The sequence below is a fragment of the Ranitomeya imitator genome, chromosome 3, assembly GCF_032444005.1.
Source record: "Ranitomeya imitator isolate aRanImi1 chromosome 3, aRanImi1.pri, whole genome shotgun sequence".
NCBI classification, from domain to species: domain Eukaryota; kingdom Metazoa; phylum Chordata; class Amphibia; order Anura; family Dendrobatidae; genus Ranitomeya; species Ranitomeya imitator.
In genome coordinates, this window is record NC_091284.1 from 796196318 (window position 1) to 796213116 (window position 16799).

Genomic DNA, 16799 nt, shown 5'->3' on the forward strand with positions numbered 1-16799 from the left:
TGTTCCAGCTGTCACCAGTTAGTTACCAGTATGCAATGAATGAATGACATGTTCCAGCTGTCACCAGTTAGTTACCAGTATGTAATGAATGAATGACATGTTCCAGCTGTCACCAGTTAGTTACCAGTATTCCATGAATGAATGACATGTTCCGGCTGTCACCAGTTAGTTACCAGTATGCAATGAATGAATGACATGTTCCGGCTGCCACCAGTTAGTTACCAGTATGCAAAGAATGAATGACATGTTCCAGCTGTCACCAGTTAGTTACCAGTATTCCATGAATGAATGACATGTTCCAGCTGTCACCAGTTAGTTACCAGTATTCCATGAATGAATGACATGTTCCCGCTGTCATCAGTTAGTTACCAGTATTCCATGAATGAATGACATGTTCCCGCTGTCACCAGTTAGTTACCAGTATGCAATGAATGAATGACATGTCCCGGCTGTCACCAGTTAGTTACCAGTATGCAATGAATGAATGACATGTTCCGGCTGTCACCAGTTAGTTACCAGTATTCCATGAATGAATGACATGTTCAGGCTGCCTGTCACCAGTTAGTTACCAGTATTCCATGAATGAATGACATGTTCCGGCTGTCACCAGTTAGTTACCAGTATGCAATGAATGAATGACATGTTCCGGCTGTCACCAGTTAGTTACCAGTATGCAATGAATGAATGACATGTTCCGGCTGTCACCAGGTAGTTACCAGTATGCAATGAATGAATGACATGTTCCAGCTGTCACCAGTTAGTTACCAGTATGCAATGAATGAATGACATGTTCCGGCTGTCACCAGTTAGTTACCAGTATGCAATGAATGAATGACATGTTCCGGCTGTCACCAGTTAGTTACCAGTATGCAATGAATGAATGACATGTTCCAGCTGTCACCAGTTAGTTACCAGTATGCAATGAATGAATGACATGTTCCGGCTGTCACCAGTTAGTTACCAGTATGCAATGAATGAATGACATGTTCCGGCTGTCACCAGTTAGTTACCAGTATGCAATGAATGAATGACATGTTCCCGCTGTCACCAGTTAGTTACCAGTATGCAATGAATGAATGACTTGTTCCTGCTGTCACCAGTTAGTTACCAGTATGCAATGAATGAATGACATGCTCCGGCTGTGACCAGTTAGTTACCAGTATGCAATGAATGAATGACATGTTCCGGCTGTGACCAGTTAGTTACCAGTATGCAATGAATGAATGACATGTTCCGGCTGTCATCAGTTAGTTACCAGTATTCCATGAATGAATGACATGTTCCGGCTGTCACCAGTTAGTTACCAGTATTCCATGAATGAATGACATGTTCCCGCTGTCACCAGTTAGTTACCAGTATGCAATGAATGAATGACATGTTCCAGATGTCACCAGTTAGTTACCAGTATGCAATGAATGAATGACATGTTCCAGATGTCACCAGTTAGTTACCAGTATGCAATGAATGAATGACATGTTCCGGCTGTCACTAGTTAGTTACCAGTATGCAATGAATGAATGACATGTTCCAGATGTCACCAGTTAGTTACCAGTATGCAATGAATGAATGACATGTTCCGGCTGTCACCAGTTAGTTACCAGTATTCCATGAATGAATGACATGTTCCCGCTGTCACCAGTTAGTTACCAGTATGCAATGAATGAATGAATGACATGTTCCGGCTGTCACCAGTTAGTTACCAGTATTCCATGAATGAATGACATGTTCCAGCTGTCACCAGTTAGTTACCAGTATGCAATGCATGAATGACATGTTCGGGCTGCCTGTCACCAGTTAGTTACCAGTATTCCATGAATGAATGACATGTTCCGGCTGTCACCAGTTAGTTACCAGTATTCCATGAATGAATGACATGTTCAGGCTGCCTGTCACCAGTTAGTTACCAGTATTCCATGAATGAATGACATGTTCCGGCTGTCACCAGTTAGTTACCAGTATGCAATGAATGAATGCCATGTTCCAGCTGTCACCAGTTAGTTACCAGTATGCAATGAATGAATGACATGTCCCGGCTGTCACCAGTTAGTTACCAGTATGCAATGAATGAATGACATGTTCCAGCTGTCACCAGTTAGTTACCAGTATGCAATGAATGAATGACATGTTCCAGCTGTCACCAGTTAGTTACCAGTATGCAATGAATGAATGACATGTTCCAGCTGTCACCAGTTAGTTACCAGTATGCAATGAATGAATGACATGTTCCGGCTGTGACCAGTTAGTTACCAGTATGCAATGAATGAATGACATGTTCCGGCTGTGACCAGTTAGTTACCAGTATGCAATGAATGAATGACATGTTCCGGCTGTCATCAGTTAGTTACCAGTATTCCATGAATGAATGACATGTTCCGGCTGTCACCAGTTAGTTACCAGTATTCCATGAATGAATGACATGTTCCCGCTGTCACCAGTTAGTTACCAGTATGTAATGAATGAATGACATGTTCCAGATGTCACCAGTTAGTTACCAGTATGCAATGAATGAATGACATGTTCCAGATGTCACCAGTTAGTTACCAGTATGCAATGAATGAATGACATGTTCCGGCTGTCACCAGTTAGTTACCAGTATTCCATGAATGAATGACATGTTCCCGCTGTCACCAGTTAGTTACCAGTATGCAATGAATGAATGACATGTTCCAGATGTCACCAGTTAGTTACCAGTATGCAATGAATGAATGACATGTTCCAGATGTCACCAGTTAGTTACCAGTATGCAATGAATGAATGACATGTTCCGGCTGTCACTAGTTAGTTACCAGTATGCAATGAATGAATGACATGTTCCAGATGTCACCAGTTAGTTACCAGTATGCAATGAATGAATGACATGTTCCGGCTGTCACCAGTTAGTTACCAGTATTCCATGAATGAATGACATGTTCCCGCTGTCACCAGTTAGTTACCAGTATGCAATGAATGAATGAATGACATGTTCCGGCTGTCACCAGTTAGTTACCAGTATTCCATGAATGAATGACATGTTCCAGCTGTCACCAGTTAGTTACCAGTATGCAATGAATGAATGACATGTTCGGGCTGCCTGTCACCAGTTAGTTACCAGTATTCCATGAATGAATGACATGTTCCGGCTGTCACCAGTTAGTTACCAGTATTCCATGAATGAATGACATGTTCCGGCTGTCACCAGTTAGTTACCAGTATTCCATGAATGAATGACATGTTCCAGCTGTCACCAGTTAGTTACCAGTATGCAATGAATGAATGACATGTTCGGGCTGCCTGTCACCAGTTAGTTACCAGTATTCCATGAATGAATGACATGTTCCGGCTGTCACCAGTTAGTTACTAGTATTCCATGAATGAATGACATGTTCAGGCTGCCTGTCACCAGTTAGTTACCAGTATTCCATGAATGAATGACATGTTCAGGCTGCCTGTCACCAGTTAATTACCAGTATTCCATGAATGAATGACATGTTCCAGCTGTCACCAGTTAGTTACCAGTATGCAATGAATGAATGACATGTTCGGGCTGCCTGTCACCAGTTAGTTACCAGTATTCCATGAATGAATGACATGTTCCGGCTGTCACCAGTTAGTTACCAGTATTCCATGAATGAATGACATGTTCAGGCTGCCTGTCACCAGTTAGTTACCAGTATTCCATGAATGAATGACATGTTCCAGCTGTCACCAGTTAGTTACCAGTATGCAATGAATGAATGACATGTTCGGGCTGCCTGTCACCAGTTAGTTACCAGTATTCCATGAATGAATAACATGTTCCAGCTGTCACCAGTTAGTTACCAGTATGCAATGAATGAATGACATGTTCCAGCTGTCACCAGTTAGTTACCAGTATGCAATGAATGAATGACATGTTCCCGCTGTCACCAGTTAGTTACCAGTATGCAATGAATGAATGAATGACATGTTCCGGCTGTCACCAGTTAGTTACCAGTATTCCATGAATGAATGAATGACATGTTCCGGCTGTCACCAGTTAGTTACCAGTATTCCATGAATGAATGACATGTTCCAGCTGTCACCAGTTAGTTACCAGTATTCCATGAATGAATGACATGTTCGGGCTGCCTGTCACCAGTTAGTTACCAGTATTCCATGAATGAATGACATGTTCCGGCTGTCACCAGTTAGTTACCAGTATTCCATGAATGAATGACATGTTCCGGCTGTCACCAGTTAGTTACCAGTATTCCATGAATGAATGAATGACATGTTCCGGCTGTCACCAGTTAGTTACCAGTATTCCATGAATGAATGACATGTTCCAGCTGTCACCAGTTAGTTACCAGTATGCAATGAATGAATGACATGTTCGGGCTGCCTGTCACCAGTTAGTTACCAGTATTCCATGAATGAATGACATGTTCCGGCTGTCACCAGTTAGTTACCAGTATTCCATGAATGAATGACATGTTCAGGCTGCCTGTCACCAGTTAGTTACCAGTATTCCATGAATGAATGACATGTTCCGGCTGTCACCAGTTAGTTACCAGTATGCAATGAATGAATGACATGTTCCGGCTGTCACCAGTTAGTTACCAGTATGCAATGAATGAATGACATGTTCCGGCTGTCACCAGTTAGTTACCAGTATGCAATGAATGAATGACATGTTCCGGCTGTCACCAGTTAGTTACCAGTATTCCATGAATGAATGACATGTTCCAGCTGTCACCAGTTAGTTACCAGTATGCAATGAATGAATGACATGTTCCAGCTGTCACCAGTTAGTTACCAGTATGCAATGAATGAATGAATGACATGTTCCGGCTGTCACCAGTTAGTTACCAGTATTCCATGAATGAATGAATGACATGTTCCGGCTGTCACCAGTTAGTTACCAGTATTCCATGAATGAATGACATGTTCAGGCTGCCTGTCACCAGTTAGTTACCAGTATTCCATGAATGAATGACATGTTCCGGCTGTCACCAGTTAGTTACCAGTATGCAATGAATGAGTGACATGTTCCAGCTGTCACCAGTTAGTTACCAGTATGCAATGAATGAATGACATGTTCCGGCTGTCACCAGTTAGTTACCAGTATTCCATGAATGAATGACATGTTCCAGCTGTCACCAGTTAGTTACCAGTATGCAATGAATGAATGACATGTTCCGGCTGTCATCAGTTAGTTACCAGTATTCCATGAATGAATGACATGTTCCGGCTGTCACCAGTTAGTTACCAGTATTCCATGAATGAATGACATGTTCCCGCTGTCACCAGTTAGTTACCAGTATGCAATGAATGAATGACATGTTCCAGATGTCACCAGCTAGTTACCAGTATGCAATGAATGAATGACATGTTCCAGATGTCACCAGTTAGTTACCAGTATGCAATGAATGAATGACATGTTCCGGCTGTCACTAGTTAGTTACCAGTATGCAATGAATGAATGACATGTTCCAGATGTCACCAGTTAGTTACCAGTATGCAATGAATGAATGACATGTTCCGGCTGTCACCAGTTAGTTACCAGTATTCCATGAATGAATGACATGTTCCCGCTGTCACCAGTTAGTTACCAGTATGCAATGAATGAATGAATGACATGTTCCGGCTGTCACCAGTTAGTTACCAGTATTCCATGAATGAATGAATGACATGTTCCGGCTGTCACCAGTTAGTTACCAGTATTCCATGAATGAATGACATGTTCCAGCTGTCACCAGTTAGTTACCAGTATGCAATGCATGAATGACATGTTCGGGCTGCCTGTCACCAGTTAGTTACCAGTATTCCATGAATGAATGACATGTTCCGGCTGTCACCAGTTAGTTACCAGTATTCCATGAATGAATGACATGTTCAGGCTGCCTGTCACCAGTTAGTTACCAGTATTCCATGAATGAATGACATGTTCCGGCTGTCACCAGTTAGTTACCAGTATGCAATGAATGAATGACATGTTCCAGCTGTCACCAGTTAGTTACCAGTATGCAATGAATGAATGACATGTCCCGGCTGTCACCAGTTAGTTACCAGTATTCCATGAATGAATGACATGTTCCAGCTGTCACCAGTTAGTTACCAGTATGCAATGAATGAATGACATGTTCCAGCTGTCACCAGTTAGTTACCAGTATGCAATGAATGAATGACATGTTCCAGCTGTCACCAGTTAGTTACCAGTATGCAATGAATGAATGACATGTTCCGGCTGTGACCAGTTAGTTACCAGTATGCAATGAATGAATGACATGTTCCGGCTGTGACCAGTTAGTTACCAGTATGCAATGAATGAATGACATGTTCCGGCTGTCATCAGTTAGTTACCAGTATTCCATGAATGAATGACATGTTCCGGCTGTCACCAGTTAGTTACCAGTATTCCATGAATGAATGACATGTTCCCGCTGTCACCAGTTAGTTACCAGTATGTAATGAATGAATGACATGTTCCAGATGTCACCAGTTAGTTACCAGTATGCAATGAATGAATGACATGTTCCAGATGTCACCAGTTAGTTACCAGTATGCAATGAATGAATGACATGTTCCGGCTGTCACCAGTTAGTTACCAGTATTCCATGAATGAATGACATGTTCCCGCTGTCACCAGTTAGTTACCAGTATGCAATGAATGAATGACATGTTCCAGATGTCACCAGTTAGTTACCAGTATGCAATGAATGAATGACATGTTCCGGCTGTCACAAGTTAGTTACCAGTATGCAATGAATGAATGACATGTTCCAGATGTCACCAGTTAGTTACCAGTATGCAATGAATGAATGACATGTTCCGGCTGTCACCAGTTAGTTACCAGTATTCCATGAATGAATGACATGTTCCCGCTGTCACCAGTTAGTTACCAGTATGCAATGAATGAATGAATGACATGTTCCGGCTGTCACCAGTTAGTTACCAGTATTCCATGAATGAATGACATGTTCCAGCTGTCACCAGTTAGTTACCAGTATGCAATGAATGAATGACATGTTCGGGCTGCCTGTCACCAGTTAGTTACCAGTATTCCATGAATGAATGACATGTTCCGGCTGTCACCAGTTAGTTACCAGTATTCCATGAATGAATGACATGTTCCGGCTGTCACCAGTTAGTTACCAGTATTCCATGAATGAATGACATGTTCCAGCTGTCACCAGTTAGTTACCAGTATGCAATGAATGAATGACATGTTCGGGCTGCCTGTCACCAGTTAGTTACCAGTATTCCATGAATGAATGACATGTTCCGGCTGTCACCAGTTAGTTACTAGTATTCCATGAATGAATGACATGTTCAGGCTGCCTGTCACCAGTTAGTTACCAGTATTCCATGAATGAATGACATGTTCAGGCTGCCTGTCACCAGTTAATTACCAGTATTCCATGAATGAATGACATGTTCCAGCTGTCACCAGTTAGTTACCAGTATGCAATGAATGAATGACATGTTCGGGCTGCCTGTCACCAGTTAGTTACCAGTATTCCATGAATGAATGACATGTTCCGGCTGTCACCAGTTAGTTACCAGTATTCCATGAATGAATGACATGTTCAGGCTGCCTGTCACCAGTTAGTTACCAGTATTCCATGAATGAATGACATGTTCCAGCTGTCACCAGTTAGTTACCAGTATGCAATGAATGAATGACATGTTCGGGCTGCCTGTCACCAGTTAGTTACCAGTATTCCATGAATGAATAACATGTTCCAGCTGTCACCAGTTAGTTACCAGTATGCAATGAATGAATGACATGTTCCAGCTGTCACCAGTTAGTTACCAGTATGCAATGAATGAATGACATGTTCCCGCTGTCACCAGTTAGTTACCAGTATGCAATGAATGAATGAATGACATGTTCCGGCTGTCACCAGTTAGTTACCAGTATTCCATGAATGAATGAATGACATGTTCCGGCTGTCACCAGTTAGTTACCAGTATTCCATGAATGAATGACATGTTCCAGCTGTCACCAGTTAGTTACCAGTATTCCATGAATGAATGACATGTTCGGGCTGCCTGTCACCAGTTAGTTACCAGTATTCCATGAATGAATGACATGTTCCGGCTGTCACCAGTTAGTTACCAGTATTCCATGAATGAATGACATGTTCCGGCTGTCACCAGTTAGTTACCAGTATTCCATGAATGAATGAATGACATGTTCCGGCTGTCACCAGTTAGTTACCAGTATTCCATGAATGAATGACATGTTCCAGCTGTCACCAGTTAGTTACCAGTATGCAATGAATGAATGACATGTTCGGGCTGCCTGTCACCAGTTAGTTACCAGTATTCCATGAATGAATGACATGTTCCGGCTGTCACCAGTTAGTTACCAGTATTCCATGAATGAATGACATGTTCAGGCTGCCTGTCACCAGTTAGTTACCAGTATTCCATGAATGAATGACATGTTCCGGCTGTCACCAGTTAGTTACCAGTATGCAATGAATGAATGACATGTTCCGGCTGTCACCAGTTAGTTACCAGTATGCAATGAATGAATGACATGTTCCGGCTGTCACCAGTTAGTTACCAGTATGCAATGAATGAATGACATGTTCTGGCTGTCACCAGTTAGTTACCAGTATGTAATGAATGAATGACATGTTCCAGCTGTCACCAGTTAGTTACCAGTATTCCATGAATGAATGACATGTTCCCGCTGTCACCAGTTAGTTACCAGTATGCAATGAATGAATGAATGACATGTTCCGGCTGTCACCAGTTAGTTACCAGTATTCCATGAATGAATGAATGACATGTTCCGGCTGTCACCAGTTAGTTACCAGTATTCCATGAATGAATGACATGTTCAGGCTGCCTGTCACCAGTTAGTTACCAGTATTCCATGAATGAATGACATGTTCCGGCTGTCACCAGTTAGTTACCAGTATGCAATGAATGAGTGACATGTTCCAGCTGTCACCAGTTAGTTACCAGTATGCAATGAATGAATGACATGTTCCGGCTGTCACCAGTTAGTTACCAGTATTCCATGAATGAATGACATGTTCCAGCTGTCACCAGTTAGTTACCAGTATGCAATGAATGAATGACATGTTCCGGCTGTCACCAGTTAGTTACCAGTATGCAATGAATGAATGACATGTTCCGGCTGTCACCAGTTAGTTACCCGTATGCAATGAATGAATGACATGTTCCGGCTGTCACCAGTTAGTTACCAGTATGCAATGAATGAATGACATGTTCCGGCTGTCACCAGTTAGTTACCAGTATTCCATGAATGAATGACATGTTCCAGCTGTCACCAGTTAGTTACCAGTAGGGTTGAGCGAAACGGGTCGAACATTTTCAAAAGTCGCCGACTTTTGGCGAAGTCGAGTTTCATGAAACCCGATCCGACCCCTGTGCGTGGTCGGCCATGCGGTACGCGACTTTCGCGCCAAAGTCGCGTTTCAATGACGCGAAAAGCGCCATTTCTCAGCCAATGAAGGTAAACGCAGAGTGTGGGCAGCGTGATGACATAGGTCCTGGTCCCCACCATCTTAGAGAAGGGCATTGCAGTGATTGGCTTGCTGTCTGCGGCGTCACAGGGGCTATAAAGGGGAGTTCCCGCCGACCGCCATGTTACTGCTGCTGATCTGAGCTTAGGGAGAGGTTGCTGCCGCTTCGTCAGAAGCAGGGATAGCGTTAGGCAGGGTCCATTAACCACAAAACCGCTTGTGCTGTAGCGATTTCCACTGCCCAACACCACCTTCGGTGTGCAGGGACAGTGGAAGCTCCTTTTTTTTTCCTCAGCGCTGTAGCTCATTGGGCTGCCCTAGAAGGCTCCCTGATAGCTGCATTGCTGTGTGTACGCCGCTGTGCAAACCAACTGCTTTTTTCAAAGCACAAATCCTCTTGTTCCTTCCTTTCTGCACAGCTATCTTGTTTGTTTGTCCACACTTTTTATTTAATTTGTGCATCAGTCCACTCCTTATTGCTGCCTGCCATACCTGGCTGAGATTACTGCAGGGAGATAGTAATTGAAGGACAGTTCCTTTTTTTTTTTTTTTGGTGGGAGATTAAGATTGACATTTCTGCTAGAGTGCCATCTCTGTCTGTGTCATCTCTCACTCAGTGGGCCATAGAAAGCCTATTTATTTTTTTGCTTGATTTGGGTTCCAAAATCTACCAGAAAAAATCACAACATCAATCAGTGGGAGAAAAATATTGGCCTCAGGGCTTGTGTGCCACTCCTTACTCCTGTGTGTGCCATCTCTCACTCAGTGGGCCATAGAAAGCCTATTAATTTTTTTGCTTGATTTGGGTTCTAAATTCTACCTGAAAAAATCAATAAATCAATCAGTGGGAGATTAATATTGGCCTTTGGGCTTGTGTGCCAGTCCTAAGCGTGCCATCTCTCTCTCTCTCAGATAGTGGGCCATAGAAAGCCTATTTTTTTTATTATTTTATTGGGTTTATAAATTTTCCCTGGAAAAAAAAAAAAGTGGGAGATTAATATTGGCCTCTGGGCTTGTGTGCCAGTCCTGAGCGTGCCATCTCTCTCACAAATAGTGGGCCATAGAAAGCCTATTTATTTTTTTGGTTGATTTGGGTTCATAATTCTACCTTAAAAAATCAATCAATCAATCAGTGGGAGAAAAATATTGGCCTCAGGGCTTGTGTGCCACTCCTTACTCCTGTGTGTGCCATCTCTCACTCAGTGGGCCATAGAAAGCCTATTAATTTTTTTGCTTGATTTGGGTTCTAAATTCTACCTGAAAAAATCATTAAATCAATCAGTGGGAGATTAATATTGGGCTTTGGGCTTGTGTGCCAGTCCTAAGCGTGCCATCTCTCTCTCTCAGATAGTGGGCCATAGAAAGCCTATTTATTATTATTTTTTTTATTGGGTTTATAAATTTTCCCTGGAAAAAAAAAAAATGGGAGATTAATATTGGCCTCTGGGCTTGTGTGCCACTCCTGACTCCTGTGTGCGTCATCTGTCACTCAGTGGGCCCTAGAAAGCCTATTTTTTGTTTTATTTGTTTTCTAAATTCTCCCTGAAACAATCATTTTATTTTCTTTGGTTTCTAAATTATTCCTGAAAAAAAATCATTTTTTTTGTATTTTTTTTTCTCTCAAGTCTCCCTGAAAAAAAAAAAAAATCTGTGGGAGATTCATATTGCCCCTTCTGCTTGTGTGCCAGTCTTGACTCCTGGGTGTGCCATCTCTCTCTCTCTCCCCAATTGTGGGCCATAGAAAGCCTATTAATTTTTTTGCTTGATTTGGGTTCCAAAATCTACCTGAAAAAAATCACTAAATCAATCAGTGGGAGATTAATATTGGCCTCTGGGCTTGTGTGCCACTCCTGACTCCTGTGTGCGTCATCTGTCACTCAGTGGGCCCTAGAAAGCCTATTTTTTGTTTTATTTGTTTTCTAAATTCTCCCTGAAACAATCATTTTATTTTCTTTGGTTTCTAAATTATTCCTGAAAAAAATCATTTTTTTGGTATTTTTTTTTCTCTCAAGTCTCCCTGAAAAAAAAAAAAAATCTGTGGGAGATTCATATTGCCCCTTCTGCTTGTGTGCCAGTCTTGACTCCTGGGTGTGCCATCTCTCTCTCTCTCCCCAATTGTGGGCCATAGAAAGCCTATTAATTTTTTTGCTTGATTTGGGTTCCAAAATCTACCTGAAAAAAATCACTAAATCAATCAGTGGGAGATTAATATTGGCCTCTGGGCTTGTGTGCCACTCCTGACTCCTGTGTGCGTCATCTGTCACTCAGTGGGCCCTAGAAAGCCTATTTTTTGTTTTATTTGTTTTCTAAATTCTCCCTGAAACAATCATTTTATTTTCTTTGGTTTCTAAATTATTCCTGAAAAAAATCATTTTTTTGGTATTTTTTTTTCTCTCAAGTCTCCCTGAAAAAAAAAAAAAAAAATCTGTGGGCGATTCATATTGCCCCTTCTGCTTGTGTGCCAGTCTTGACTCCTGGGTGTGCCATCTCTCTCTCTCTCCCCAATTGTGGGCCATAGAAAGCCTATTAATTTTTTTGCTTGATTTGGGTTCCAAAATCTACCTGAAAAAAATCACTAAATCAATCAGTGGGAGATTAATATTGGCCTCTGGGCTTGTGTGCCACTCCTGACTCCTGTGTGCGTCATCTGTCACTCAGTGGGCCCTAGAAAGCCTATTTTTTGTTTTATTTGTTTTCTAAATTCTCCCTGAAACAATCATTTTATTTTCTTTGGTTTCTAAATTATTCCTGAAAAAAATCATTTTTTTGGTATTTTTTTTTCTCTCAAGTCTCCCTGAAAAAAAAAAAAAAAAATCTGTGGGAGATTCATATTGCCCCTTCTGCTTGTGTGCCAGTCTTGACTCCTGGGTGTGCCATCTCTCTCTCTCTCCCCAATTGTGGGCCATAGAAAGCCTATTATTTTTTTAGCTTGATTTGGGTTCCAAAATCTACCTGAAAAAATCACTACATCAATCAGTGGGAGATAAATATTGGCCTCTGGGCTTGTGTGCCACTCCTGACTCCTGTGTGCGTCATCTGTCACTCAGTGGGCCCTAGAAAGCCTATTTTTTGTTTTATTTGTTTTCTAAATTCTCCCTGAAACAATCATTTTATTTTCTTTGGTTTCTAAATTATTCCTGAAAAAAATCATTTTTTTGGTATTTTTTTTTCTCTCAAGTCTCCCTGAAAAAAAAAAAAAATCTGTGGGAGATTCATATTGCCCCTTCTGCTTGTGTGCCAGTCTTGACTCCTGGGTGTGCCATCTCTCTCTCTCTCCCCAATTGTGGGCCATAGAAAGCCTATTAATTTTTTTGCTTGATTTGGGTTCCAAAATCTACCGAAAAAAATCACTAAATCAATCAGTGGGAGATTAATATTGGCCTCTGGGCTTGTGTGCCACTCCTGACTCCTGTGTGCGTCATCTGTCACTCAGTGGGCCCTAGAAAGCCTATTTTTTGTTTTATTTGTTTTCTAAATTCTCCCTGAAACAATCATTTTATTTTCTTTGGTTTCTAAATTATTCCTGAAAAAAATCATTTTTTTGGTATTTTTTTTTCTCTCAAGTCTCCCTGAAAAAAAAAAAAAAAATCTGTGGGAGATTCATATTGCCCCTTCTGCTTGTGTGCCAGTCTTGACTCCTGGGTGTGCCATCTCTCTCTCTCTCCCCAATTGTGGGCCATAGAAAGCCTATTATTTTTTTTAGCTTGATTTGGGTTCCAAAATCTACCTGAAAAAATCACTACATCAATCAGTGGGAGATAAATATTGGCCTCTGGGCTTGTGTGCCACTCCTGACTCCTGTGTGCGTCATCTGTCACTCAGTGGGCCCTAGAAAGCCTATTTTTTGTTTTATTTGTTTTCTAAATTCTCCCTGAAACAATCATTTTATTTTCTTTGGTTTCTAAATTATTCCTGAAAAAAATCATTTTTTTGGTATTTTTTTTTCTCTCAAGTCTCCCTGAAAAAAAAAAAAAAAAAAAAAATCTGTGGGAGATTCATATTGCCCCTTCTGCTTGTGTGCCAGTCTTGACTCCTGGGTGTGCCATCTCTCTCTCTCTCCCCAATTGTGGGCCATAGAAAGCCTATTAATTTTTTTGCTTGATTTGGGTTCCAAAATCTACCGAAAAAAATCACTAAATCAATCAGTGGGAGATTAATATTGGCCTCTGGGCTTGTGTGCCACTCCTGACTCCTGTGTGCGTCATCTGTCACTCAGTGGGCCCTAGAAAGCCTATTTTTTGTTTTATTTGTTTTCTAAATTCTCCCTGAAACAATCATTTTATTTTCTTTGGTTTCTAAATTATTCCTGAAAAAAATCATTTTTTTGGTATTTTTTTTTCTCTCAAGTCTCCCTGAAAAAAAAAAAAAAAATCTGTGGGAGATTCATATTGCCCCTTCTGCTTGTGTGCCAGTCTTGACTCCTGGGTGTGCCATCTCTCTCTCTCTCCCCGATTGTGGGCCATAGAAAGCCTATTATTTTTTTTAGCTTGATTTGGGTTCCAAAATCTACCTGAAAAAATCACTACATCAATCAGTGGGAGATAAATATTGGCCTCTGGGCTTGTGTGCCACTCCTGACTCCTGTGTGCGTCATCTGTCACTCAGTGGGCCCTAGAAAGCCTATTTTTTGTTTTATTTGTTTTCTAAATTCTCCCTGAAACAATCATTTTATTTTCTTTGGTTTCTAAATTATTCCTGAAAAAAATCATTTTTTTGGTATTTTTTTTTCTCTCAAGTCTCCCTGAAAAAAAAAAAAAAAAAAAATCTGTGGGAGATTCATATTGCCCCTTCTGCTTGTGTGCCAGTCTTGACTCCTGGGTGTGCCATCTCTCTCTCTCTCCCCAATTGTGGGCCATAGAAAGCCTATTAATTTTTTTGCTTGATTTGGGTTCCAAAATCTACCGAAAAAAATCACTAAATCAATCAGTGGGAGATTAATATTGGCCTCTGGGCTTGTGTGCCACTCCTGACTCCTGTGTGCGTCATCTGTCACTCAGTGGGCCCTAGAAAGCCTATTTTTTGTTTTATTTGTTTTCTAAATTCTCCCTGAAACAATCATTTTATTTTCTTTGGTTTCTAAATTATTCCTGAAAAAAATCATTTTTTTGGTATTTTTTTTTCTCTCAAGTCTCCCTGAAAAAAAAAAAAAAAAATCTGTGGGAGATTCATATTGCCCCTTCTGCTTGTGTGCCAGTCTTGACTCCTGGGTGTGCCATCTCTCTCTCTCTCCCCAATTGTGGGCCATAGAAAGCCTATTATTTTTTTAGCTTGATTTGGGTTCCAAAATCTACCTGAAAAAATCACTACATCAATCAGTGGGAGATAAATATTGGCCTCTGGGCTTGTGTGCCACTCCTGACTCCTGTGTGCGTCCTCTCTCACTCAGTGGGCCCTACAAAGCCTTTTTTTTTTTTTTTTTTTCCTAAATTCTCCCTGAAACAATCATTTCATTTTATTTGTTTTATAAATTCTTCTGTAAAAAATAATTTTTTTTTAATTTTTTTTTTTTCTGAAGTCTCCCTTTTAAAAAAAACAAACACAAATCAGTGGGAGATAAATATTTACATTTGCGCTTCAGTGACAGTCCTGCGTGTGTGCCATCTCATTTGTTGCCAACAACAACAGAGTGTGTAACATTGTGGCTGATTTTCGTTGTGGTCTCACCCACCTGTAAAGGGGTAGCTAAATCATACTGAAGTTATAGCTCACCGTGTAAGTTGTGTGACAGCAACAAATACCGTTCGTTTGTTAACATTTTTAAAACAATGAGGAAGTCTGGTGGAAGAGGTCGTGGCCGGGGGCGTTCATTGTCAGCTGGTAATGAGGGTAGTGGTAGTGGTGGAGCATCAGCTGGTCGTGGGAAAAAAAATATTGCACCTAAGTCTGGAGCTGTGGAGCCAGGTTCATCGTCTGGCTACACAAGGCCTCGAACGCTCCCTTTTCTGGGAGTAGGAAAACCGCTTTTAAAGCCGGAGCAGCAAGAGCAAGTTTTGGCTTATCTTGCTGACTCAGCCTCTAGCTCTTTTGCCTCCTCTCGTGAAACTGGTAAATGTCAAAGCAGCGCGTCGTTAGTGGATGTTCACGGTCAGGGACAAGTCGCTTCCTTGTCCTCTTCAGCAAAAACAACAACAGAGAAGAATGCAGCAGGCGACACAACGGGTTACTCCATGGAGCTCTTTACACATACCGTCCCTGGCTTAGAAAGTGAAGCAGTTAACAGTCCATGCCCATTACAAGTTGAATCTGACATGGAGTGCACTGATGCACAGCCACAGCCAGACTACTATCCTGGTCCTTTGACTCAGACCACAACATTGCCATCGCAGGGTGCTGATCAAGAATCAGACCCTGATGAGACTATGTTGCCCCATCACGAACGCTATACCACCGACCGCCACGGTGACACAGACGAAGTTGCACACGAGCTACAAGAAGAGGTAATAGATGACCCAGTTCTTGACCCCGATTGGCAGCCATTGGGGGAACAGGGTGCAGGAGGCAGCAGTTCTGAAGCGGAGGAGGAGGGGCCGCAGCAGGCATCAACATCGCAACAGGTTCCATCTGCCGGGCCCGTATCTTGCCCAAAACGCGTGGCAAAGCTAAAACCTGTTGGAGGACAGCGTGGCCATCCGGTTAAAGCTCAGTCTGCAATGCCTGAAAAGGTATCCGATGCTAGAAAGAGTGCAGTCTGGCATTTTTTTAAACAACATCCAATTGATCAGCGCAAAGTCATCTGTCAAAAATGTTCAACTACCTTAAGCAGAGGACAGAATCTGAAAAGTCTCAATACAAGTTGCATGCATAGACATTTAACCACCATGCATTTGCAAGCCTGGACTAACTACCAAACGTCCCTTAAGGTTGTAGCACCCTCGGCCAATGAAGCTAGTCAGCAATGCAACATCCCTTCCGGCAGTGTAGGGCCACCATTTTCCGCACCACCTGCAGTATCTGTGCAGGTTTCTTTGCCAGGCCAAAGCCTTCAGGGTCAGGGAATCACCAGTTTCGTAGTAGGAAACACTGCATCTAGGGCACCGGTGGCAACAATACCATCTCCCACCGTCTCTCAGTCTGCCATGTCCACCGGCACCCCCGCTAGTTCCACGATCTGCAGCTCTCCAGTCCAGCTCACCCTACATGAGACTATGGTTAGAAAAAGGAAGTACTTAGCCTCGCATCCGCGTACACAGGGTTTGAACGCACACATAGCTAGACTAATCTCGTTAGAGATGATGCCCTACCGGTTAGTTGAAAGCGAAGCTTTCAAAGCCCTGATGGACTACGCTGTACCACGCTACGAGCTACCCAGTCGACACTTTTTTTCCAGAAAAACCATCCCAGCCCTCCACCAGCATG

General features: G+C 42.0%; 1 protein-coding gene across 4 annotated transcripts in view; it reads right to left on the reverse strand.

The window, feature by feature from the left end:
* LOC138671223 (collagenase 3-like) overlaps nt 1-16799 on the reverse strand; it is an 89039-nt gene that overhangs the window by 1766 nt on the left and 70474 nt on the right. The gene's annotated exons all lie outside the window — the stretch shown is intronic.